This window comes from Patiria miniata, unplaced genomic scaffold, assembly GCF_015706575.1.
Source record: "Patiria miniata isolate m_02_andy unplaced genomic scaffold, ASM1570657v1 HiC_scaffold_3, whole genome shotgun sequence".
NCBI lineage: Eukaryota > Metazoa > Echinodermata > Asteroidea > Valvatida > Asterinidae > Patiria > Patiria miniata.
This window is the reverse complement of record NW_024037069.1, coordinates 25565406-25591839: the sequence shown is the minus strand read 5'-3', so window position 1 is coordinate 25591839 and position 26434 is coordinate 25565406. Positions and strand designations below refer to the sequence as shown.

General features: G+C 40.6%; 1 long non-coding RNA gene across 1 annotated transcript in view; it reads left to right on the top strand.

Annotated features, from left to right (window-relative positions):
- The first annotated feature begins 1528 nt into the window (after nt 1–1528).
- The window catches only part of LOC119736963, an 80921-nt gene continuing 56015 nt past the window's right edge, over nt 1529–26434 (top strand). The window contains exons 1-2 of the long non-coding RNA XR_005272326.1: nt 1529–1695; nt 23230–23402. This is a non-coding gene — a long non-coding RNA (uncharacterized LOC119736963). The remainder of the gene's footprint in view (nt 1696–23229; nt 23403–26434) is intronic.

The window sequence follows — 26434 nt, the reverse complement described above, 5'->3', positions numbered from 1 at the left end:
TTCGGTTCACCGTTTATAGGTTGGTCGCATAGTCCCTGCAAAAGGGCATGGAAGCTTCAAGCTGACTTTCCATGTTAAATGCATATATTTTCAGTCAGTTTATCTGTTGCCTATAAAGTAAGCCTACTGATAAGAAAATGTTAAAAGGTTTATCATCAGAGTCAGCTACACATGCACCTAGCACAATCATTTTCAACTTAGAATGAACTTACATGTATGGTGCAGTCAAAACTGACTGAGCTGATTTGTTTTAGTAAAAAAAAATGTGGAACCTCATCTGATGTCGGACCATAAATTCATCGTCTGCCATTGACTCTAATCACTTCTGTACTGGGGGATCTCTGTATCATGCCCCCCCCCCCCCCCCCATCAGCCCTCCTTCCCTCTCTCCCTGCTCATTTTGGCTCGATTCGGTCCTCGGATGCGCTTGATTGAAAAGAAATCTGGTGTGACTCCCCAGCTGTATGTGTCTCAGCTTGGATGTCTGCGTGCATGATTTAGCAGCATCCAGTCCGCATAGTGCGCACAGCCAACGATATAGTCGGGCTTCCACACACCCCTGTCCACCTTTATCTTTCATGCACTAGATGCACTCTTTCAGGCTTTGACCGAAACTCCAAAAAAGAGGGAACTATGTGTCCCCCTGGAGATTCAACCAGCTCCTCGGAGGGTATCACCAACGGAGCGTGCGCCTATCGGAGGTGATATTTATACTCCCAAAGGCAGATGTAAGTGCAAGATGTCATTAGGCTGGAGTAATCAGGTAGAAAGTGAGGCTAGTGAGTAGGGGGGGGGGGTTGTGATCAGGGTACAGTAACCTGCAAGTTGTGCAAGTTGAACTGAGGTATCCCAGGGTTGACTGCTTCTGAGTCGGTATGCAAAAGGGCTTGCTTTTTTAGATGTCACAAAATCCTGCAGTAGATATTCGGACATCCACACGTACACATGGGACTTGCATGCGATTTTTGGATTGTAAAGTTGGTTCTGTTTTTTCGATTGGAAATCTGAACTTTTGTCAAGTGGTTGCGCAGTCCCCAATATTGTTAAGGAAATTGTGGAGATTAATGTACATGTATTGAAAAATCTTTTGTTTAAAAATTCTCTAATCTTAAAACAAGTACATGTATGTATCTAGGATGTTCAGGATTGCTTGGGAAGTCATGTTCTTATTCAACGATGTAAAAAAGTGAGAACAAGAAAAAAAAATACTAAATAGGCCTAAAGGATTTGATTCAGTACAATACACTTTAGGAAGTAAGACCAAAAAATAACCAGCAACAGCAACATATGGATAAATGTTAAATTCAAGTAATGTTATCTGGCCAAAGTGGAAATAACATTTTTCTCCTACAACTTAGTACCTAAACCGAAGTACCGGTAGCTTCTATAATTTTGTGTGAAATCAGTATCTGTTGTCTCTTAAAAAGGTCTTTTGAATTCCAGTAGACATACATTCACTCATTCATTAGTAGAGTATTCAATTAAAGAAAACAAGAGTTTTTTTCTCTTTGATTCAAATTTTAGCAGGACAATGTAGAAGTCGTCACTAAATCCTTGCGCTCGATGGCTGCTTGGCAGAACTTGTCTAGGGTCAAGCTCGTCTGTGAGAGTACATGTTCTTGCTGTTGTGAAGTCTGACAACCCAATGCAGGTCACTTGAAGGGGCACCTTCTTTAAAAAGAAAAATGACTAAATGTAAGTTTGAAGTTAAATTCCATATTTCACCTCAACTATAAATTGATGGACACTGTGGAATGCAAGCTGCACTGATTGTTGACAGTATTTTAATCCTGTACCCTCTTTTAACATGACCGAACTGGACATATTTCAACACGTGCCTTGATCCCTTTTGTCAATTAGGGCTCAGCTCTGGCTGAAATTCCAACTTCCTGAATGCGGCTGGAATTGCGTTAGAATAATTAGAATGATAGCGCGGTCCTTATAAACTGCGTTAGATGTTTGACGGAAACAGGGCGTGTGAAGTACAGACTAGCCGGCTCTGGTTGGGATTAGTGCCTGGGTCACACTTTCCCTTATCGGCGCTCGTCAGTGACTGAGAAAGTTGTGTAAAGATGCGCTCGTGGGATGTCAGAGTGTTCCGGGGTGGGCGGAGCCTCGGAATGTTATTGAGTGGGGGTGGGGGGAGAATCAAATAAAGTGCAATGCACTTTGGATACTTGTTGGTTTATTGTGAGAAATGTAGTGCATCGGTACGTGTAAATTCAGTTGGCACAGGCACATTTCAAAACACACACACACACACAAACTTGAATACAGCAGACTTGTTTGTTTCAAAATATACCGAATATGTCATTTACAATTTTTTGGCAAATATGGCAATAAAAAGGTTTGAGATCGGCAATTAAAAAACCAATGTAGGTCAGTTTACCGTAAACACATAATTTGGGGGGGGGGGGGCCTGAGATTTTGGCTCTGAAAATGCCAGTAAACATATCTCAAATTTTGACGCAAATATTAGTATTTTGCATCAAACTAGGTGAGTTATTTGGTTTATTTCGTCTCTGAAAATGTATGTGATTGATAAAAAAAAAAAGAGATCTTGAAAGGATTCAACTACAACACTGATATGATACCAGTACTGTTGCAAGAGACGAAGCTGTGAGATGCCTCTGTTAGCACTTCTCAAGTCTGTAACCTCAGTGATTACACCCGACATTGCTGTCAGGACCAAGTAAGCTGGCCTGGGGTTACAGCTACCGGCTTGCCGCCAGCCCTATCCCTTATAACCGGTATCACTGGAGATTGTGGGATTTAAGAGGATTTCTGGCCATCATTTCTCATGAGGACGGCCCGTTAATCATTCAACATCTGCTGCTGAAAATTGCCTGTGATGTGTAGTTCAAAGAAAACGATTCCATCTCTATTGAGGGAATAATTCAGAACTTCAAAGACGGGATGTTCAAATATAATGTACAGTACATGCAGGTCTTCAAAATTCCTTCTGATCCGAGAAAAATTGTATTTATTTCTGTTAATGAAACCAAGCATTCATCAAAAGCACCTTAGGCACTGTACAGCTTGCAGACCTGAAGAAACCTGTGGAGAGAAGACAATGAGAAGAAAATACAGTTTTAGAGGTGGGAGGAAAACCCCAGAAGAATATTCCTGGGTAACCCGTGGAACCAGATGTGAGGTGGAAGACACAGATAAGGAGCACTGTGTCAACCTGACTCCCCAGACAAATGTTCTTGCCATAAACTCTAAGATCGAACTTTCCAAAATTCGGGACAAGCAATCATTTCAAAAGAACCAAAACTTGAAGATTACTTCACAAATCATTAAAAAGCTAGCATAGGACAGGTCACAAATAAGCAAAATTTAATAGAGGACAGGTCGCAATTTAGCAAAATATATCATAGGATAGGTCATATAAGTCAGCAAAATATATCATAGGACAGGTCATAAGTTAGCAAAATATAGCACAGGACAGGTCACAATTTAGCAAAATGTCATAGGACAGGTCATAAGTCAGCAAAATATAGCACAGGACAGGTCACAATTTAGCAAAATATAGCACAGGACAGGTCACAATTTAGCAAAATATAGCACAGGACAGGTCGCAATTTAGCCAAATATAGACAAATATAGTATAGGATAGGTCACAGTTCAAGATTTAGAAGTAAGCATGGATGAACACTGACAGGCTCTTCATCTTTCTCATATTTGACTGCCAAGCATTTGCAAATGTAACATTGAGTGGATAGCTTCATATATTGCTAAAGCCTCAACCCATTCTGTAATGTACGAGCAGTTTAGAGTAAAATTTTGATCGTGTACAAAAATGTATTAAACTCGTTCTCATTGTTAATTGCCACATTAGGGCTATTGCACTGTCTTCACACTTGAAAACCCATCCCCGAAGCGGGGGAAAGATACTTCCTATAAACGTGAGGTTGTCACAAAGCCTTGAAACACGTGTCAGAAGCCCTGGGCTCGACTGGCCAGCAGGGAAAGTAATCCAAAACCAGCCTACTTGATTAAAAAATTGAGTAGCGACAGAGAGAGAGAGATCTAAACATGGGGCCCAGCGCGTCACTGGCTGGTCAGGTTCCCCCAATGGCAGTAATAGCCCCTCACCGCTGCAAATTGTGTCGGCAAACAAGGGATGTGTCTGGAATTAATGATTAAACAATGCTTAAATGAGTCATTGAATAAATGATTGGGGCCGATCAATCATTCAGAAGTCGTCCGGCTTATGGACTCTCTCTCACTCTCCATCTCCCGGTCTGGTATACCCCGTTGGGAGGTGTGTTACAGTCAGAGCTGACGTGCCAGGCTTGGGCTGAAAGGGAAACTCACACTGTATTACACCGTGTTATCGTGTAGACTAGCTCACCGAGGTGAAGCCCCGGCAAAAATCTGAAACCCTATCTTCAACTTGTCAGGGCCCATGTGTTATTATTAAGCTGGAAGACAGTCACTTGCATACAGATTAAGTCTGAAGGCGCGACTCGGAATACGTGAGTCGCTGAATCATTTGAGTCAAACACGTTGGTGTGAAATGCCATAATGATCGCCGCTTGTGTCATTACAAACAAAAAATGTTTCGTAAAGTCGTTTCCCCTGAATATATTTGAGAATGATGAATTTTTAAAAGCTAAAGAAATTGTACTGAAAGCTCCACATTTGCAGGGGCGGATCTGGCTTTCAGGAAAGGGGGAAGATATGAAGTGGGGGGGGGGATGGTTATGCCCTGCTAGGGGGTCTGGGGAAAGCACGGTGGAAAATTTGAAATCTAAGATGCTTTCTCCAGCATTCTAAGGCAATTTGGGAATAAATTAGCATTGTATTTATTAATTTTTGGTTCCATTTTACTTGTATTATAAAATTAGTCAGCGGCTGAACAGGGGGTTGCAACCTCCACCCCCCCTCCCAGATCCGCCACTGATTTGCATGTGCATATGAATATACCCAGACTAGAGACATTTTTAAAGACAGTCCAGAATCCTCATAAATCCATCATTGTGTAGGAAACTGATTCTTCAACTTTCAAATGTCTTCCATCTCATGATAATCGACTTGGCTCTAACCTTCCTCAGTCCTGCAACGTCCTCCAAACCTCCATTGTGGACGTTCAAGGATTTTGACTAACGTCTGACAATTTTCTAGAAGACAGTGAAAGTTACCCACTTCACAAAGTCCTTGCCAGGACTATTCCTCCGTTATAAGTTGATGATATAATTATAGTTGTTTCTTGTGAAAAAAAGATACCTCACTGAAAAGTAGAAGGTTTCCCCGTGTTTTGCAATTTACATTGAACACGTATTGATTACTATGACCGCTCGGTGTAAAGTTAGTAGTCTCAAAAAATAACACAGAGTATACATGTATAGTACATGCATTTCGTTTGCATATTTACACGTGTGTAACACTTCGGAGGGATGCCTTCCCAACACTACACTGTGTACATAACACCGGGCAGTACACCGTTACTGCATTGATCAGGAATCCCAAACTAGCTTCTCTACAACTCCTTGATCGTAACCGAGTCTTTGACCGAGCCCTTCCCCCGCAGTGCCAATGCAGACATGTTTTGGTATTCCGGTCGTGCGCAAACATCACACGTCAGCGTACCCCAACCACCTGAGTCCTTCCTTGACAAGGTTGGGGGGGGGGGGGGGAGCGGGGACTTTGATGTGCATACTGCATAGATCTATGCTGTTGTCACCCTAGCGTATACATAAGAAATACTCCAAACTCAACACTTAGATTCGTACTAAATAGCATCTTTTCGGCCCCAGAAATCCAATGTTTTGTGCTGAAGGATTCTTGTACTTAAGATGGTAGTAATGAATATGGGTCACAGATAATGTTATGAAGTTAGTTGCACATTTGCTATTTCTTCTATGGATTCATACTTGGACATGGCCGAAGTCACCTCTGTGCACACTACCAAAGGTAGCCCTGGCTAATCATTTAGCATTTTGGAGGAAAACAGACGGAATTTGAAAAGATCCCCTTCTTAAAAGAAATTTTGCTTCTACAGCAAGCTGTATACATGCATTAATTGTTCATTGGGACCTGAAACGAAACTTCATACATTAAAACAAATTGAAAAAGAAAAAAAAAGGAAGAGGATGTACATGTATTAAACTTCTTAATTTCAAACTCTGGCAGAACTTTGGATGTTTCAATCGTTTGAATATTTTTGGGGGCAGAATTGATAACACTCTATTAAGCTGTTTTTGTTTGTGTGTGACACCGCTGTGAACTACGCAATACGTCATATTGGGATTCTCCCCCTTCCATTCTTCTAATCTTTAAGCAGGATTCAAAATTTGGAAAGTAGAGTTTGGAACAAAATTATTGGCTCTGTATTACATAGGTTTAAAAATTTGATGGTGCTCCATTTTCCAGAACACAGCACTCTCACACAAAAAAACCTTCATCACAAATTTTTCCATTTTGATGCGCCTGCGATATTTTTACGTAATTTTTTGTGCATATTATTTCTTTAAGGAAATAGTGTCCTATAATCAAAATTACCTGTGTGTGACACTGAAGTGGAATAAAATTTGATTAAAGTAGAACTGTGAATAATTTCCAACTTTTTTTTAATAACACTATTAAAGATTAAAACAGTTTCTATTTAAGACGATTACTTTAATCAGATCTTTTTTTTTTTGCTTGGGCTAATATTTTCCAATCTGAGCACCTGAGATCCTCGTGTGACTATTGGAGAGTAAACCGGAATAATGCACTGATGACCATAAAGAGATTGCACCGCAATCTGGTGCGAGTCTATAATGCTCCAATAATTGTGCACAGAAGCTCAAAGACTCAATTGCTGGCCGAGGCGGATATATAGGAACCATGATAGGCCGACGGTGCAACTCACTCACAGCGTCATTGGATCATTCCGACTGAGTAAACTTCCTCAACGAGTCCGAGAAGAAGGAAAAAATCCAAATCTGAAACCCCAAAGCCCTGAGCAATCAGAAGCAGCCAAGCTGACCGGGAGACGATTCTTTCCACTCTACTAGAGTCTGGATCGCAATCCCTGATTGGCCCAATGGCGCTAATAATGCCATCTCCAGTGTCTAATGAGCCAGTCAGAGGCGACGTGGCATAGCCAGGGATATCTGAATGTAACACTACTGGGCAGGAAATTGAAGCCGTGGGGGCCCACGGGATGAGCCTGATCGCTAGGCAAACACGGATCAATAAGACGTCTGGATATCATGTTTGATGCGTGTTTGCACGCACACACGCACACGCGCGTGCAAACGGCGCAGGCAACACTCCGCCAGCTAAAAAGTTAAGTCGTTCCTGGCCACCTCTGTTAACAAGTGTTAAGCATCTGGTCAACATGTGTTCCTGGATATCCTTGGCCATACGTCATTATCTGTCTGACTAATGGTGCTGGGGCCACTCCAAACTGCCATTTCGGCGGTTGTTAAATATCCGTGGAAATGAGGATTTTCCAATTGTGCCTCCGGTCACAGTGCCAATAAGTATACTTATTGCTCGTTTTGTATGATTTATAGCGATAATTTTGCTAGTCCTCTACAATTTGCACACGTGTTGGACATGAGACAAACATGTAACGCATTTATAAAGGTCATCTTGTATTAATGTGGGCCTGATTAAATCATGCCTTTTCATGATGAACACACAGTGATACACCAATATGTTTTGCATATAGCCTTTTCATACTGCGTTTATATTATTCATAAGATGGATGTTTTAATTAATTACTACCAACATGCATCATTGCGATCGAACAATGCCTGAACACAAACCAAAGTGTCATGGGGGAAAGGGTGGGGGGGGGGGGGGCTGTCGGTGTGCAGGTTATCGTGCCCGTTTACTGTCCTACGAAAATAGTGCATTTGCACTAATTGTTTTCAATTGGGAAATGATCGTCACGAGGGCTCAGATGAAATTTTGCATCGGAGAGTAACAAAGCCGTTGGTGCCCCGCGGCTATGAGGCTTAATCCAGTTCTTATGTGTCAGTGGTTGGAGCCGGCCAAACCAGGCCTGTAGAACTAAATACCAAAAGCTGCCAAGATTGATGCGGAATTCTGGAAGGGGGGGGGGGGCTTGATGCTGCTCTAGGGAGAAATGTAAACATAGGAAGGGTATCAGTACCCAACCAATACTACATGTAGGTGTTACTGGATGGGTTTTGTGGTACAAGATGTGTAGCCTACAGGATTGGTGCACAGTTAAATCCATTTCTATCACGGGCGAAAGCACAGGACGAAAGAATGATGTCGGACTAGTTCCCAATCTGGCATTGGAGTTCCCCCACCCCCGTTTCCCGCTGGACCCCCCGAGGGCCTTCAAGTGCCATCATAATCGGGGCTTAAAATGAAATTAAAACTGAATGAGATTATGACACGGGGATGATGATTATTTTCACCCCCCCCCCCCCACCCCATTCTCATTTTTATTGGCAAACATCCCTGGACATGTACTTTTGCATCGTCTGTTGCTCTCACAGAAGCAAGCTTCAGAAAATCCAGTCCAACAAAGGCAGGATTTGAACTACTGTGCATTAAAGCAGGGGTGTAATTCATCAACATATTTCCTGATTTTAGGATTTTTTTGGGGGGGGGTTGGTCTGGATTTTTTCATGATTTCAGGATTTTTGAAGAATCCCTTGTGAAATCTGGAATTCCTGCTCAAGGTTTTTCTGAAAATATTTTTTTACCTACATGTATAAAAGTTTATATACAACAAAGAAACAAGTAGTTGAGGATTTTCATTGTCAATCTCACCTGTGATTGACAATATCACTGAAATATTGCATCGCACTCTTGATGTACATGTAGAATATGTCCTGTGATTTTGCATTGAAGCAAAGCCAAAGGATTATGTTCCAGTAAGACTTTTTAGGCAATAGAAAATAGTTTTTTGGGGGGTCAAGTTAAAATGTTAAACTCTTAGTACATTTAAAAGGAATATGTTAGAAAGTTTCTCTGTTTTTAAAAATATGAGAAGTAAAACGCTGTGGCAAACAACATAATGTCTTGATTGATAAAAAAAAAATTGAAAAGTTTCAGGATTGAAGTTTTTATCCCAGCACTTTCGAAGGATCTTTTTTAAAAGAGAAACAAAACGATTGAGTCATTGAAATTGTTAAAGTTCTGCTCGGATCAATATGTTATGCCCATTTATATATATTTACACTAAATCAACATAAACAGCTAGCATGAAAGCCTTGTTTCATTATGTAGGGAAAAATGCATAAATGTCACTTTAAAAATAGTTGGATTTTGTCATTTATAAGGTTTTGTACTAAGAATACCGTACATGAGCAATAAATCAGATGAGAAGATATCAGTCTCTTCCCATCTGTGTGACATTGCACTTATTCTAATATAAATTGAAATCACAATGCGGTTTTTCATGCTCCATTTTCAGGGTTTCTTATTTAATCGGTGAAAGAATCATTCATGTGTTATGAAATCCGGAATCCCATTTTTGTATTATCCGCCGGAATCATGAATTAATCATGAAGGCCCATTAACCGTGCCTCTGACAAAAGATTTTTGGGAGCAGCAGGCGACCCAATATTTGTGCACTCTGTGTTACACCCCCTCCCCCCAACAAACCCCCCCCCCCCCAAACACCAAAGAAAAAAATTGGATCACGGTTCACGCCATCATGTATTTCCGACACCTGTACATACAATGTGAAACATTTGTTTTGTGCCCCGATTACGCCAGCCTATACCAATGCACACACACCCTCGCGCCGTGCCGGCCGCCAACGAGATATCCCCCTGGTTAAGTTCTTAAATTCTAGGCGTCTGATCAACCACAAGGTGATTTCCCAACGGAGGTCGTAGTCAGTTTGAAAAATCCTGATTGGTTCACAGCTGTGAAACAGCGGGAAGAGTATAGAAAGGAAAACAAAAATTGAGACAGTCTAGAAAATATGACGGGTCGGGGGGAGTTGGGTCGGAGAGGAAAAAATCGGCACTCGCACTTCACTGATTTTCATCACCCCAATCGAGGTAACTTATTACCACCTCGGCCAGTTAATCTGGAAACGTAATTTATTAACGGAAAGGCCTTAAACGCCTTATGATACCCCTCTAAGCCCCTCCTCATTTACACCCCGTTCAAGCACCCCCCCCCTTTCAATATCTGATTACGGAAATGGGAACAGGGTCTGACCAAAAAAAGTGTAGTTGCACTCTCGTGGTTGGTAGGTTGCTTTCCCTCGTAACGTGGCTTATAGGTGTCTGTGGGTGCAGTGGAGGGTATTAATTCCAGTTGGTTGGACACCCCGGCTATCGCTCTAGATATATCCAGATGATGAGGGGAAAAGATGGACTGGCCATGTTGATTGGTTTTACAGGATCGCTGGAATCTCTTGGAAAGGGGAAAAGGAGGTTTGGGGTTGATGGACTGGCTGTACTTGTACTCATACTCGTAACTCATACTGGTACCGTTACATGTATAACTTGTTAATAGTACACTTGCCCGTATTTTGTCTCACTTTCGTACCACTCAAATTAAAGGTCCTGTTGTCCCCTTTATTTTGATACCTTATTGGAGGTTGTGGTGCATGTACATACAGTTCTGAAGATTTCATGAATTTTCCGCTTTTCAGCCCATATTCAAATTGAACACATACAAAAAGGTGACTTCCATGGAGAATACTATTTTCTCATTTCTACCAAGGAAGTGTACCGGTTCGTGTACGTGTAGAGTCATGCGTGGTTTGTGCTACTTTCCTGTTCTACACAATTTTTCCAAGAACTTAAGTCCATGAAATTTAATGAAGTGCCCTTCTGGCCAGAGACATGACGCGCACACTGATGCACCAACAAGCGCAGTTATCATGTCCCCCTAGTGCCGTAACAGCGTGTAGTAAGACTCGCACAAGCCGATACAATGTCCGCTAGTCTTGTCAAGCTCACGGGGGACATGCTCAGAATGCATTTAACCGAATCTGCTGCCGACCTGTAGGGAAATATCGCTGCAAATACGGTATCTTTGCACAGCTTAAAGATCGCTTTTCGCGTTTCTTTTGCGTGTCTCGGTGTACATACACACAATCCCCTCCTAATAAGCCGGGCAAACGGATGGAATATCCGCAGTGTCTTGTGGGAAATCAGCCGCGAATTAAACTCCGAGAAGGCTGCCGTAATTCTGTTACTCATCGACGGCGCAGCGCGAGATGCGCGCAATCATATCCACCACCTCCCCCCCCCCCTTCCCGAATGAGATTACTGTCTCTGGATGTTGTTTACAGACGCTCGCTCCTGTTTTCTTGCGGTGAAATTAATCACGGGGCCATGTAGCTACTTATGTTATGCTTCCTTATACGGGAAGAAGGGCTGAAATGTCATGTACAAACACAAAGTGCAGGTATATCATACAACCGTTCTTCCCCCTCCCGTAGTCTTGGGACGAAAACGCCTCTGAGTGGGTAGATTCGGTGAAAGATAATTGGTCCGCTTTTTTTTTTTTCCGAGGCAGATCCCATGTCTGAAAATAGACTCTCTTACTGTGCAAAAACCTCATCAATCTTGCAGTAATTGTCATCAAATTTAATAGGATTATGAACCGCTGAAATGCATTGATGAGAAAAAAGTGATGTTGTTCGGTGGCTCTATTACGAAATTGGGTTCTTTTGGGAAAAAGTCTCAAGCCAACATAGTGATGTGGGGTCTGCGCTGCAAGACTGCCTGTATCTTTCTCATCTTGCGCAATTCAATACTTAGACAAAAGGGACTCAGAATTACCGGTAATGAAGAATTGCCGAATGACCAACAACAACAAAAAGCTGACAGAAAGGGTAGTTTGTATTGGTGTGCTCTGCCCTAACCTGTTCATCCTTTTAAGAGCAAATCACAAAAGAATTGTGTGGCTAACGGAATAGTTCGTTTTTGTCTCAGCTAATAGTTGCAGACTCCATGCATGAAAAGCAGATGTCACTTTTGGACCACTGTCAAGTGTCACACTGTGAGTTCGTATAATGGTTTGCGAGCACACTTCGCAAACTATGCGTATAATTCGAATGTGCACAAACATGTAGAAATCTTCGCTTGAGTGCCAGGTGTATGATCAAATGTCCCTCCCAATGTTCTCCCCCAACTCTCCCTTTGTAATCACATGAGTCCCAGGCGCACCTCAGCATTGGCCGTCATTTCTTTCTCTCTCTAATTATTGAGGAGGTATATTAGTGCTTGAAGTTCATAAGCTACAAAGGATGTTAAACTTACAACATTAAAGTGGCACAAAAGGCACATTCTATTAACATGAAGCAGTGCCCACTTAACACAAAATTAACCAAAGATGTACGTGAAAACCAGCTGCATACAAAATGTATATATTTTTTTTCTCATTGGAAACTCGCGTCAAGTCCATCGTATCCTTTCAACTCTTTTGTCTTCAGGCCCCATTTTTGCCTTATTCCCACCATATCTCAGGGATATTATTGTTTGTCCTCCCACCTAATAAATAAAGTAAAAATAGTCAGTGCAATTTAGCCCAATATAAGTCAATTTACCTGATAACATCAGACACCGGTTCATTAGGAAACTAAGAAAGCTGGTGGTAGCATTATACGCTTTGCGTATGATCCTGTGTGAAGATTGTGATCAAACGTGCAGCCGGTTAGCCCGAAGGGGGGACCGGACCACATGGCACACCCTCTCCCCTTAGGGATAGGGCACTCAATAAAACGCACACCGCAAACTTGTCTCAAAGTTGACTCTCAAATTGAGTTCTGTAAACCAGAGTGAGTGAATCGATTTACTAAGGTTAGTGCAGGGATGAAACCTTGACTCAATTTAAACTCAAAATTTGAGTTCACAATTTTTGTCAAAGTCTCAAACTCTATTAAAGTGAGTCTTCTATATGAGTCTGAGCCTACCCTTTGTGTTTTGTCGGAAAGTTTAAGTCACAGTATTTAGAACCCTCTGCTCTGAGTCTTCTTAAAAGTTTCCAAATGTGATGCCTGTTTTTTTCCCCATCACCTGCCCTGGCTTGCAAATTCCACGAAGCCGTCCCAGCAGTAAAAATCAACCAAATGTCTGTTTTTAACAGTTGAAAACTCCCTGCCTAGTGCCTACACAAAGCAGGATTGACTTGCTGTGACTGTTAAATGTAACTTGTTGCAGCTTTGCCTTGACTGTAGGAGATTGATAAAGCAAGCTGTATCTACAATGTACATGCACCAGCTACTTGATTTTGTCTGTTGATGGAATTTGACGAGTCACAGTGCTTATTGGAAAAATGGCTACTGGTGACTAGCCTGTGTGTGTAAAGGCGTGGTGGGGGAAGTGGATTGATTTGTCTGTCTGTCTATCTGTCTGTCTGTCTGTGACTGTTCACACAGCAGGAAGGTTTAACTCTACATACGTGTCAGAGTCAAAGTTCAAAGTTGTGTAGACTAATTTCTAGTTCTGAATCAAAGTCACTCAAAAATAGCACTCTTTTCAATTGGACAATAAGTTTGAATCAAAAAAAAAAAAAAAAAATAAAAATATACCGTCAGTAATCTGGCCGGCCACAGCCCAAATTATTCATAATATAAGACAGGAAATAGGAATTTGAATCAGGGACAATTATCCCTGTTGGGAGTAATGAAAAAGTAATCTAATTGTGAGGCAGGCTGAGGCGATTGAAGCGGCACATTATGGGGGCTTAATCCCCACAGAAGGGCCGACGACGGACCGGGGGGCTCTGGGGGAACAAACAGCCAGGCATGGGTGGGGGTCGCTCACCGCTAACGTCAGTTTTCCACGGCAGCAAAATGCTGTACTATTTTATTTTGTGTGAATTTTGTATAGAATTTCTTATAAATTTATGAATGCATTACCAAATTCTAACCTTAAATTGAATGTAATACAGAATTATGTTGAAATATTGAAGTTACATCTCCCTGTCACAAATTTCATCCTATATAGTTTGGTTGCAGTACCCGCTCCTTTTTAGGATTCGAACCAGCCAGCCGACCCCGGCAAGCTTGTAGGTTGAGTGGTAATGCATCTGCACTAGTGAGCAGGAGGCCATGGGTTCGAATCTCCCTGGATAAAGCTTGTAAATTTTCTTTCTTGCAATCCTTGGTGGACAACACCGAGAATACAGTGTTTATAGAAATTCATCGGCGAAATGTAAAACCCAACATTGAATGCATCTCCGGTTTGCAAATTCCTTCCTATAAATATTTTTTTGGTGCTTTCCGTTTCCAACAAAAGTGCGAAGTTCTTTTCAAAGAGCGTGCCGACCAGGCCATGTTCCAGCCCTTGTTGACAACTTGTATGGTACACCACTTTGCGTGTTTGGAGTTGTGAAGTTCCATTGAGTTTGGGTACAGCCGCGTAAGACGGCAATAAAATTGGATTTCCATTCCGGTGTTCAATTACAAATCAAAATACCCCGAGAACCATAGGCATTGTAAAATTATTTTTTTTGTACGGTTTTTTTTTTTGTATGGATACCGAGTCTACCGACTCCTGTGCCAGTGATATCTTTTCAGCGTTCGGTACCCAAAGTTGACTCCCACTTTTTATTATTCCCTCTTTTTTGTATTCCGACGGTTTGATCTTTTTAAAATTTACGCCTGGGTTTTATTGGTTTTATGCTCTGGGTTACTATACAGCTTGAGGCACAAGCTTAGCCTCCCATCCATTACTTTATTGCGTTGTATCACCATAAGCGCCTTTGGCAAGTTGCAAAAACCCCTCTGTTGGTTTTTATAATGCTTGATCACTTGTATTAACTCCGTGATTACAGTTTTTTCCCAACCATAGAAGCAAAAGCCACCTGCTGTGTTTCAGCTTTTATGAAGTAACTCAAACATGTTGCAGGATCATAAATATTTGCAGATGTTCAAAACTCCATTTTTGTCAAACTCTAACGGCTCTGTCTGTTTTTGCAAGGGCGGCAAACTTCTATCTTTAACAAAGACAAAATAGTGATCCACATCAAAATGCAAACAGGAAATGTAAAAAAAAAAAGCTAGGTAAACTAGTTCAGGGGTGAGATTATCGCTGCATGTCACAGAAAATGGATGAAAAAACTGGACAGCCTAGCTTGCCTGTTGATTTGCACCTAAGCCTGTTACATACTTAATCTCATTCCATCTTCATCTATCTCACCCTCGTACCCTCTTAATCTGAACAGCCATTTCCATAATTCCAGTCCTCGGGCCAAACTGGTGATTGACTATCCGTATTTTTCTCCCTGCTTCTGCCAGTTTTCTCCTTATTATTTTTGTTTAGGAGGGGGAGGCATCGGAGATGGGGGGCAGGATCTAGGAGGTTTTGATAATGTCATGATGAACCTCCGTCCGAGTTGTTGAAGCAGAAACGAATTGCGGCTTGCAGGGCTTGTGATAGTATTAGCCACAAACAAGATCTGGGGTTTTTTTTTCTTCCAAACCCGGGGTTTTGAGATATACGCAGTTCGCCCAGGGGACAGGGAGGGCAGTGCTGAAGATTAAAAACTCTCACAGCTAGGGGAGTATACCGCCAGGAGCTATGGGGGATAGAACCCTAGCTCCGGCAAGGAGAAGAAAATTGCCACAAACTGACGGCATCAGATCTTAAAACCGCGGGATGAGATATACAGCTAACGAATGCGATTGAGACTCAATTTCGGAGATGATTTTTTTATTTTTTATTTCCATCAGTTTTTAACACCTCGAGCAACGAAGGGATTAAAAAATGAATCCATTGCCGGAAAAAGAGGGGTATTTGCCAACAAAATGAAAATAATGCGATAAAAAAATTGCGAGGAATTTTTTTATCGGCGTCATTGTACTGCTTGCACGTTCACCGATTGCGGCACTGGTGATGATGATGATCCCCAGCGGTGCTTCAGGTTGGGGGGGGGAGGGTTAGGGGCTGGAATTGATTTGCAAAAACCTCAATGATAATGATTCTCAATGAGGCTAACGATGTTAACGTTCGGCAGGGATTAGAGCGATTGCATACAGTCTGGCCATACACTGTGTCTTGAGGAGGTGGGTTTTCAGTACCTGTGGAGTTGGCTGGTCTAGATTACAGGTGTCTATCGCAGAGATCTAGAGTCTGGAAAAGAAATATTTTGAACTTGGTTAGTTTTCACTTCATGGTTTATTTGACAATTTCAAATAAACAGCCACATCTTTTCTGAGTGAATTGAAACAAAACTTCAGTTTGAAATGATTCTGTTACAAATGTACACAATGTTACATTATATTTGTGTAAACATTTTCATTTTTAGTGACAACCAAAGTTAGAATAGATTCTGAAATGTGTAGTACCAAAATGCAAATTCTCTTTTTTTGGCTCACTTTTTTTCCCTCACCTTTCTTATTAGTTTAAAATATGGACTGGGAAAACAGACTTGTGTTGCTTATTAACGTCACGGCCAAATTAGCGTAAAGTGGCACAAACCGAAAAGGAAAGCAAACAACTCCCGGTATCTGCATGTAAACCAATACCACCAAAGTCAATGAATATTTTTCCGTCCGTAATCAGGCAGGTGTCGGATTACAATATTTCTTTCCTCATTCAAAGCCCGTTATCTGGAACCTTCCGTATATTACACTTGCTTGTCCCGTTCTGCAGTACACGTGTACACCCTTATCTAGTTATCATTCTTTGTTAATATTTGTTTTTTTCAGGCAAAATGAAAAGTTTACCGATCCATCCTGCAGTGCAAGGCTGAAAATATCCTCATTTTAAAATAAAAATTGTATTTGTGTTTATTTGGATTATATTTCTGTTGACACCCCATTAAAATTAAAAGCAAAACTACAGCGCACAGATGGTTTGCAATCGGAAGAGAGTCAACAAACGGGGTTTGTCTGTGCCCTGAATTATATGACCCATTCATGCCAAACTTGTAGTCAGAATTGTAGGAAACAGAATGTAGTATCGATTATATTGCAGTGTAAAATTTATAAAATGTACATATGAATAACAATATGCTTACACAAAATGTACAGTGCGCAAAGCAAACTATCGATTCAGCATGTGGAACGAATAGTTAGATGATAAGTTATGCGAGAATGGATGTAACGAAAAGTACAGAACCCGATTTGTATGTGCACTCCTTTTTGTAAAATTGTCCTGGCACGTTGGTCTCTAACATATGTCATGCGATCAAGCTAAATGAGTCGTTTGTCGACCCTGGTAAAAAAATTTAAAAAAACAACATTAATGCTGTGAAAACCGCATGCTGATACCATCTTTAGTTAAAAAAAATTATGGAAGTTGGAACACCAAGAGATGTGATGAAGTGATGTGATGAAGCGACCTTATTTTGGCCTGAATCTCCAAATGAAAGTTCCTGATAAACGACTCATTTAGCTTGATCACATCATGTACATGTGTGCAAAAAGGTATCATGTGCTCACACTCATCATTATAATGTGGTGAGCACAATGCTTTATGCCAGAGTCTCAAAGTGCTTCGTAATTATTAACCCCTGTTCTTAAAGGGAATGTACAACATTTGCTTCTGCTGCAATTTTCAGAAATAAATGGATTTGGAGGATTAGTATGTTATAGCAAATATTGTTAAAATGACTTGTTACACGTTTTATGTTCTTGTAGTCTGGTTACCTGACCCCACTTAAGATGAAACAGAGAATTTATAGACTTTGGGGAAGTGTAAGATCAGAGAGTCAGTCTAGTAGGCTTGTACCCCTTCACAGTTGTGTAATCAATTGCAAAGAAAACACGGAATATAACTAATTATGAGAAACTAGGAGCAGTTTTGAAAAAAAGCTAGTTTTCTCCAACGCTGGTCAGCCGACCAGCATTGGAAAAATACCATTTTTCTTGAAAATGTCAGCACACCAGGATTTTACAGGATGCTTTAGACTGTCAATCCCTAACAATCCAGCGAGGTATTTTGTGATAATTTGATCATTTCATTTTGTAATGTTTGCAAATGTTGTATCTTCCCTTTAAAGCCATATTGAAGAGACCAGTTTTCCGCGGCAGCTGAAGATCAGCGCATTCTGGTCTCTACCCTCATATGTATCCATTTATGGGCAGGGTGAAGAGAGGCAATTGTAGTAAAGTGTCTTGCCTAAGAACACAAGCACCATGTTTCCCCATCTGGGTTTGAACCCATGTACCATTGCACACGTATCAGACATCATAACCATAGGACTATGTAGTGCTCTACTTATACACACAGATTATTTTTTTTACACGCAAGTAGCTGTCAAACCTTATTTTGGCAAAAAAAACACAACATGTGAAACAGAAACGAACATGCTCACAACACTAAGCAAAATGACAGGTTGTGTAGTTAAATCATAATGAAATCTTACATTTTTTTAAAATTCTGTTTTATTTTCTGAGACATGTTGAATTATTCATCCACTGTAAAAAAAAAGTACAAGCCCTGTCAAGGCCAATCATTCAGTAGGTTGATAAACCCAAAACGCCGACCGACAAAAGAAAAATTGACTAAAATCACCCCCCCCCCCCCCAAAAAAAAACCCACACTCCAACAAGTTTACGCTCCACTACCCCAGCAGCTTACTGCCCATCCACCCAAAAGCGATTATCCCGCGCCGTCCTAGCATGGTGCCCACCTTACCAATCCGGAAAAGAATCCGTGCGATCGCAATCCCGTCCACCCGAGTAGCTGGGATAATAAACAGTCGGCGTGCCTATAAGCTGATCAATTATATAGCGCTGAGTAAATTGCCGATATTTTTCCCCACCCCCCCCCCTTCACCCCCTCTCTCTCTCAGAGTGTGTCACAGGCACCGCCGGCGCTTGCGTCCCCCCTCTCGTTACTATCTCACGGTCCACGCGGTGGGAGGTGTTATTCTAGCGGCCCGCCACAAAGCAACTGAAAACCGATCAAAGGTTTTTGATATATTTATTTGCATTAATGAGGCAACGGGGGTGATTGATTCAGTTATAAGTCGGCGTAGGTTTGTTACAAAAATTGGGGGGAAAAACGGGGGCATTACGTTTTGAATATTCCAATTACAGATGTGATTCAGGAATGAGTTTCTAATTGAATGTGGATTCAGCAGAAAGTCCAGGTGCAAATGTTGGCTGTGGACAATTGTAAAATGTGATTAAATGAATAATGTTAATATTGGAAATGTTTTTAATTTCATTCTCAGTCAGTGTCGAAATTTTGTTTTAGAAATGTGTGTCTCATTTAAATTCTCGCACAGTGTACATCTGATTTTTGAAGATGTTTGTAAATCTGTTTGCAGCTTTTAAAAAAAAATAATATTTATCCATTTGCAAATATTTTTTGCTACTCTTAACATTACTCCAAATTTTAGCACAAAGAAGTTGTATATTTCATTCTTAAAACACTTTTCAAAATAGTACATAAGTACGTGTATATGTTTCAACTTTCAAGCAATTTCAAAAATGAAATTGTTCCTGTGGCTGTGGTCTTATGTAGTCTTTGTGTATACATTATTTAAATACAATTATTCCAAATCAATTTTTGAGCAGAGTGGCCACAATCGCTAGGTCATTCTGCCGACAAAGAAATGAAATGAAACATAATTGATCGAAAAAAAAAGAACTAAAACAAGCCAATAAATCATCCAATCGATTATATATATTTTTTTATCTAGTGCTACAGCAGTAAGTCGTGAAGTTCTTGACGCACGTGTCCCCATTCAAAAACGAAACCAGTTTTTGAACCGGGAAGGTTGGTAACGAATAGTTGCATCTGTCGGATTTGGATCAGATAACGTTGTCCCGCTTTATTTACAGTTTTATTAATTGTGTTCTCGAAAAGCCATTTATAATAATAATTCTGACATTGACTGAAAATGAAATTGTATTAAAAATCGGCTTGTTTCAGGGCAGTTGACAATGGAACATGGAGCATGTCATTTTTGTTCCTATGGAGGTGTCCTCTACAGTGTTGTGGTCGAGTCACTTTAGTCGAGTCTTGTGTCTGAGTCTCGAGTCAGTTGGTTCAAGTCTGAGTTACAAGTTAGTTGGTTCAAGACTGACTCTGAGTCCGAGTCACATATGTAAGACATAGGCCTACCGGTAGGTGTGCATGGACGCACATCATCATTTAAGCAATATAACAGTGATGCGCTGTCATGGGATGTAGGGAAGTGCATATTTCATAACAAATGTTACGTATTATTTGCAACACCACATGGAGAGTGGCATGGTACAGTTTGTGTGCTTAACGTTCTCTTTAGCATTGCTTTAGCGTTACTTTCGGAAATAAACATGGGAACTATGTTTTCAAAGATTATTTTGTTTTGGTAAAGAAATGTGTGGCTCCGGAGTCTCAAGTCATAAGTATCAAGTCTGAGTCATGGTCAATTCGAGCCCAAGTCTTTTGCCAATGTGACTTAAGTCAAGTCCGAGTCACCAAAATTATGACTCGCGATGGGAACAAGGCTAAGCCCTGGACTTGAGTCCTACAACACTTCTGATAAATGAGAAATGCAAGTCATAAGAGAAACTTCAAAGGCACACTTCGTATGACACTAGACAGAATGTACAAGGCGCAACTAGTTTCAGGCAATCTGCAGAGATGAAATTTCTCGGATTTTAATCGAGAATCCGACTTTTTAAAAAATATATTTCCAAAAGTCTAATTTGTCTGACGATCTTTTCCCCGCAAAGTCAACTTCTTTATTGATGAGTCCATTACTCTAATCGTAATTCATTTTTTTTAACTTTATGAAAACACAACATTTTTTTCATCATAAAATTTTGTTTTGATCTAAAATAAAACAGGAGACGGTGTCCAGAAATTGGGCACGAAGTGTATTGTATATGCGACGTGGACAAGATTTTGGATACAGATTTTTGTTCGGCCTATTTTCCAATTTTTTTTTTCCTGTAGGCCAGTTTCGTCTCTGGATCTGCTAGGAAAATTTACAGGTCTACTTCAATTTACATTAATTTCTCAGGAATTTGCATTATTTTTTGGAGAAAATTGTTGGTTCTTGATCGGGATTCCTTTAGCTTGCAGTGAACTTTGGTTGCTTCAGAGTTGCATGTGAAAAAATCACCTGGTGTGACTTAGCCTTATCAGTATTTGACTAGTAATACTCATTAAAGGGAATATACATCATTTGCTTTTGCTGTAATTTTCAGAAATGGATGGAATTGGGGGATTGGAAATATATAGCAAATATAGTTACACTGACTTTTTTTGAGGTTTTGGGTTCGAAAATGCTATAAAAACCAAGAAAAACGATCATTTTCCTGTAGTCTGGTTCCCTGACTCCATATAAGAAGAAACAGAGCAGTTTACATACATTGGGGAATTGTAAGGTCAGGGAACCAGTCTAGCTGGCTCGTACCCGTTCATAGGTTTGTAATCGATTGCAAACAAGTGCAATGGTCAATTGGGGCCAGTATTTGAAAAAAAGCCAGTTGTTTCCAACGCTGATCGGCCGATCAGCGTTGGAAATTGATACAAAAATACCACTTTTCTTGAAAATGACAGTATACCAGGTGCCATAATTTTACAGGATGCTTTAGACTGTCATTTACCAACATCCTATTAAGGTATTTCGCCAAAACTTGGTAGTTTTATTTTTCGATGTTTGCAAATGTTGTATATTCCCTTTAACTCGTCAGAATTGTTTCAAAGGATTTTTTTCTACGAGGTGGTTTTTTTACGTCAAAAGGAGTGATTGTACAGAAAATGCGAACCAAATTTGTATATTCGCTCCAAATCTGCTCATTATAGACATACTACCCTTGGAAGTTTCAAACTGCCCCTCCCCCCAAAAAAGAAATAGGCTTAGTTTTCAATTCCTATTTCTCTATACCTTTACAGAAGGAAAATTCACGTTTGAGTGAGGCATCCGTTTAGTTATGGAATAAATAGTTGAATGGTTGAAACTATTTGCTGCCTGTCAATAATTCAGAAGGGAAGCCTTTTCGAAGGGAACTTGAAGCCTTTTTTTGTTGAGGGTTGCAGATGCCTATAACCTGGGTGGAACTTGTATACAATTGACCTGAGTGCGAAGGGTATGCCTTGTCGACCCGTGTATCAATCGGACCCGGTACCACTCAACCTGTAGACCCGCATTGATGTCAATACTGGTACTCGAAACGATAATGTGAAAAGGCCTCATCAAACCTGCTGTGGGATTGCCTTGAGCCCACTTCAAACACACCCCCCTCTAACCCCCCTATACCGACCCCTCACTGGGCATATTGTGCTTCTACCCATGTATCTCCACACCTGTATCAACCCTCAAACACACCTGATACCTCCAAGCTTTAGTTTGGTCTGTTGTCTTTAGTGCCTGCCAATCGTTGTTTTGATTGACGGGCGAGCGACATTGACATGGTGTTTTGTTTTGGAGGGGTAACCTCATCAAGACTGTCTCCCGCTGTGGGGGGAGCGGAGGGGGAGGGGGGTTTGCAGGGGCACAGGTGCCTTGGGTGGGGACCAGGGACCAGAAATGCCAAAAATTTGATGGTGAAATTTGTCAAAGAATTGTTGAGTGTTGAATCATTTGAACTGATCTTGAACTGTTTTGAATTTTAAATTGTAGCACTGTTCACTTTGAAAACAAGAAGTGATGGCACGGAAATATGTGATCATATAAAATAGCATTTTCTCTCTTTTTTTAATTTTTTTTTTTTTCTAAGTTTTTTTCATGCTTTTCATGCTTTTCCCCCAAATTTATATTTTAATACCGTCTTTGTGTACATATCTACTTCACTTTTCCAACCTTTGTAGCATCCCTAATGAATTAACGTAGTAACAAATCTACATGTAACAAGATCACAAACTTGTTCCAATTATTTTTCTGTTCCCCTTTGAAACTCATCTTTAGTTGCTTGATAAAGGTTATTTTCTTTGAAAAATAGGCAAACTAAAATGATACTACATTCCAAAATTGACATTGATGTGAATTTTCAGAAGCGGTTAAAAGTACGACGACATTTTTTTTTTTTTTTTTTACGATGCTGAAAGCCATAAAGCAATAGCTTTTGACAGGACCTTTGTTGGTTGACAACTTTCTACAAAACTGTGCTCTGAACTTTCAGTCACCCGGGTGTTAACATGTTTTAACTTTATGTCGTGCATTTTTGGTTGATTGTCGGCACTGTAAAAAAAAACGAAAAAAGTGGGAGGGGGTCACACGAAAAGAGGAAAATAAAGACATCGGGATTTGTTAGAGTCGTGTAAACATATCCATTGCATTGTTGGGAAAACTAAGCTGTTGCCCCTGCAGCGTCGCAGCCCAAGCAAAAGGAATTTATTCGGGGCTTCCTCGCTTCTCAAAATCTGGCAAATTTTTTTTTTCTTGTTGCAGGAGGAGGGAACAATGGCTGAACAAACTCAAGCATAAAGTCAAAGCGGGGCCGACTGCTTACACTGGCCCGGCCCGCACAATGTGCTAATCTGTTGAAGTCGGGACAAAATAAAACAAACCCCCTGAAGGGTTGCCACGGGACTTTGATTGTACGCCGAGAAGAAAAAAAAAAGGTAATCGGCGTGACTTGGTAAATTTCCCTCATGCATCCAACCAAAAATTGACAGAAAAGAAAGGGAAAATGTGCTCTGCCTTCCTCGTTTTTGTTTGTTTGCTGATTGTAACGCCACAGCTGTGGATATGGACACGTTTTTCCCATGTACGTATTTTCTTTCTTTCTTAGGAACATAACTGAAACCCCTGTTCTTTTTTTGTCGATTGGGGAATAATTATTTTGGTCATATGAATCACGCTCTGCGTGAACTCGCACTACTGAAGATAGGGGCGGTGACTGATTGTCACACCTCATGAAGGGAAAATGTTTTGAGAGCATGAAACACTGATCATTCAATTATTCAGTGGACATAAATGTGCTGTTCATGATCCCTCCCAGCAATTCCCACCGCGTTGGAAGTGGGGGAAAAGTGTTTGTATGGCCTCAATGAAAAGTGTCAATTAGGTAATGAATATGTAATCCAATCTGAATGGGTCTTTCGTCCTCTTGGCTTGCTTTGGGTTGTGGAGCGCCGTGATCCAATGGTTACTGTGTTTGACTCATGTGCATGTGGGTTCGATCCATGATGAGGATTTGAGGTACATGGCAAATGTGTTCTTGGGCAAGGCACTTTACTATTATATTTGCCTCACTCCACCTAGGACTATAAATGGGAGAAGGTAGAGACCAGACTGCGCTGATCTCGAGTTGCTGCATAAAAAAAATGGTCTCGTGGCCTGATGAACAGGGGTAATAATTGTGAAGCACTTTGAGACCTTTGGTATAAAGCGCTATATAAGCACCACATTATTATTGTAAACCCCTGATTTTTTAACTGGGCAGCAGAAAAAAATGTCAACGGGGCCCAACATGGGGATTTTGGGACCTCTTTACTGGGTCAATGGGAAAATTTGAACTCTGTCAACCCAACCTATTGTTATCTTTCCAGACATATTCATTGAAGGTCATTTCATGTTTTATTCGAACACGGATGTTTCATGTTTCCTGTGGAGCTTAGTATCAAAAGCTTTTACTGCTGGTATACAAAAGACTTCATCTTTGGAAAGTTAAAAATCTCTTTAGACGTAAGATTTGGTGCCAGCACTATGTTTATTTTGCCAGTTTTGCTTTTCGCACTGCCTGCACCAAGAACAAAACCCAAATAAGAATGCCGCCTTTTGATAAAACTCGGTGTGTACTGTTCTAGAATTTCATGTTGTGTACAGAACATCTAAAGCTGTCCTTTCCTTGAACAAATAAAGTACTCCAGAAAAAATAGAAGGAATATTGGGTTTGTTCCAGAGTACGGAACATCTGCTGGTTTTCCGCAATCCAGCGAGGCGTGTAGTGAGACAATCCCCTTCCTCCCTCCCTACAGCAACAATCTGCCGATCAGTATCTGGACCCTACGCAGAGTTTGGGAGGCAGGCCGGCTGGCACAGTGTGGTGCACTCCACCTCCCCCCCTTCCCCCCCTCTTAATGCCATAATAGGATAAGTCTCCGTGATTCAATTTGACTTTCAAATTGAATATGTAATCAACATTTATTGCCGCCCAACACTCGCCCATGAATAATAAATTGTGGGATGGGGAGATTTAGATGAATGGAAAGAACGGCTGGAATCGAGGTGTGTTGGTGGGGGGGGGGGGGGAGGCGAGGGGGGGGGGGGAGGGAACGGGGTGTCGGGTAACATTGTCCCAGCCTTTGTTATCATTCACTTAATTCACTTTCTGGGGAAGAAAAGGTGTCAGTTTGATAAATTGCTTTTTGGCAAGCTTATCATTGTTCAGTCTGCAGTTGTGTCAATGACGGCGAAGATAAAAATAATTTTGAGTTCATCAGGGAAAATCTCAGCTGTCGGAAGAGTCGAGGAGAAAATAAGGCTCAAGAGAAGCTTGTTTTTGTTTTATGGGGCTTGTGGACATCTTGCATAAGTACCGGTACCCCGCTCATGGTTACAGAGGTAGAGGTGGGGGAGACCACTGGGAGAGACATTCAAACGTGGTCACACACCGCCATCTATGGTTGGAGCACTGCGTCCATTAAGGTTGTTATGAGCAGTAATAAACAGTCCCCATATTAACAAAAGCATACCTTGATTATGAATCATTATGAATCACATTTACCAATAGATTTTTTTATTTTGGTTGAATAGTGATAGTTGTGAAATTTGCACCTAACTTAAATCTTTGTCTTTTAATACTAGGGGAGTTTTTGCCTATTTTTAGTACAATTAACCAATGAATGTTTTAAAACTCTAGCCTATGGGCAATTCCACGGTAACGGAAGGACGTTTTCACTCATTAAACAAAATTTCAAATGTGTGTATCACAGACACTGTTAATAGTTACAGCAAACAAATGTCACCATTGTATTGCTATAATGCTACTTTCATTTTCCACACTTTTGAGGGGGAAAGAATGCCTCCCGTTTTTGAATTATGAATATTAATGAGGTCGGTAACGGAAGGACGGTAAAACGGACAAGGGTTTTCCAACTTACTCGCGTTTTGCGTAAACTCTGTGAATTTTATGGGGCAATTATATTTTAAAGGTAGGAAATGGAATCCCTGAAGCTTTATCTATACTATACCGCCTTTCATTTGACTTTAAGCGTTTCGGTAATATAATTACAACGTTTTAAGCAGATTATAATTTGGTAACGGAAGGACGGTAACGGAAGGACAAAAGGTTTACTCAATTATGGCATGAACAAAATGTGAATTTACACTAATTATACAAGTGAAACAAATTGCTGAAATGTGTAACTGAATGTGAAATCAACAATATGCAGACCTGGCATAAATAATTATACCCAAGAAACTATTGAGATAAAGATAGAAGCCTGCTAATTAATGATAACAAAAGAAAAACGAAAACAACCCAAAACACATAATTCACAAACACAGGACTACTACAGAAATAGACTTCAAACCCATCACCTCAATCCTTAAAAGTTTAAATACACAGTATTTGAACTCTTTGAGTATATTGGTTACATGTTCACCAACAACTTTTAATAATAATACGGGTAGGTTCAAAGGTTTACCT